This window comes from Brassica oleracea, chromosome C2 (assembly GCF_000695525.1).
Source record: "Brassica oleracea var. oleracea cultivar TO1000 chromosome C2, BOL, whole genome shotgun sequence".
Classification (NCBI taxonomy): domain Eukaryota; kingdom Viridiplantae; phylum Streptophyta; class Magnoliopsida; order Brassicales; family Brassicaceae; genus Brassica; species Brassica oleracea.
In genome coordinates, this window is record NC_027749.1 from 15463239 (window position 1) to 15464916 (window position 1678).

The following is a 1678-nucleotide window of genomic DNA, read 5'->3' on the forward strand; positions in this document are numbered from 1 at the left end:
CGAGATCAGGTTATGAAGCAACGAGTACAAATACACCATCTTCCAGCGATGAACAGCACAACTCACCGTAACGTCTCCCTTCTCCTCCACAGCACAACTCACTGTAACGTCTCCCTTCTCCTCTGTTTCTGGGAAGTTAGGAATTCCAAGAAAGGTGGAAAGTTTATGGGGATCGATATAGTTCTGGTAGATGAGAAGGTAAATTGCCTCTTTGGAAACATTTGTTCTTAAAATCATTGGAGTTTTGCTTCCAACGTCATATTCTTTCTCTCATAGAACGAGAAGTCACTTAATCTTTTGTTACTTTCTCTTATTGTAATCGATAACTGTGTTTATAATATCTTCTTTTTTTAAAAGGATGCGGTCTACGATGATCCAGTGATCGATTAGCGTCCACCGCGTTGAACACGTTCCAACGCGAGAGGGAGGTAGTGATGAGCTGAGTTCATTTGATGTGACAGAGAGCAATCAGTACTCTCAGAGAGGTATGTAGTCTTTGTTATATCCACTCTCTTATTTGTGTCTCTCAATTTCTGTTCTGGTATTTTTCGTATCTTATTTAGCACTCATTCAGTATAAAATTTTGGATGAATTTCTAATGTTTTCTTTACAGCCAGAAAATCATGGCAAGCTCAAGCTCGGCTCTTATGAGGGTACTATGTTTCTTGGTGCGTGCTTATATTGTTTCTTTTTCTTCACGATCAGTTGTGGGTTTCAAATATAGATGAGTGTTGCCTAAAGTTTTTGTTTTGCACTTCTGTTGTGCAGATTAGTTAGACGGACTTAGCTGAAGCTATAGGAGCTTCCCTCCTTCAGTCAATAAGTGATTACATATCTGACTTTGATATCTTTATGATCGGTACGTCTGCTAGAAATTACGGACTTTCTCTTTATGTTTTCGTATCAACGAAACCATCTCTTTTCTACATGGTTGATTGGGCAAGTAAAATGTCGAATAGTGCAGAAAGAATAGGAAAATATGAATAATATTTTAGTGATTGTAAATCCTCTTCTTCTTTTTTTTCTCTATCTGCTTTCCAGCTTATGACCGAGAGACTAAAGCCGGTGCATGTCGAAGGATTACCAAGCACAGTGATTTCGAGTATTGCCCAACTCCAATGGAACCTGGTAGTTTCACCTTGAAGTGTTTGCTCTTCTCTCTCAGTTTCCTTAGCCAGTTAGTACAAATGATTATCATCATGGTCATAGACATGTCTGGTGAATCTAAGCCATCGTAAGTGTGATCAATAAAAATCAGATCTTTTCTTTCCGTCTCTTTGTTATAATTTTTGTGGTCATAGACATTTGCGTTGACACTTTGTGTCCGATGTGGTGGATAACCACAGCAGTATGATAACCACAGCAGTATTTCTGGAGGGGTTTCCTCGAGTCCAAAATCCGAATCAAAGGTATTTTCTCTTCTTTTTTTTTTGCTTTCCGTTTTCCTCAGACTGTTGTGGTTCGTTTGTCACTAACCAGTGTCAACGCAAATTTTGTTTGTCAGATTCATGAATTCATAGAAAAGGCTCCAGCACGTGGTTGATGCTTGTGGTGTGAACAAATCACTGAAGAATGTGGCTTTAAAGAAGGTGATAACGTGATCATAGAATAGGTGTGTATGAGTTACTCTGAACCTTTGTTTGTTAAGTGGTTTAAATTTGGGGATTTTAAAATTTAC

At 38.4% G+C, this 1678-nt stretch overlaps 1 long non-coding RNA gene across 1 annotated transcript; it reads left to right on the top strand.

Moving 5' to 3' along the window:
• The first annotated feature begins 8 nt into the window (after positions 1 to 8).
• On the top strand, positions 9 to 1657 carry LOC106327364. Its single transcript, XR_001267433.1, has 7 exons — positions 9 to 198; positions 358 to 485; positions 614 to 668; positions 769 to 859; positions 1042 to 1234; positions 1364 to 1409; positions 1505 to 1657. It is a non-coding gene; the product is annotated as an uncharacterized LOC106327364 (long non-coding RNA).
• Positions 1658 to 1678: the final 21 nt, after the last annotated feature.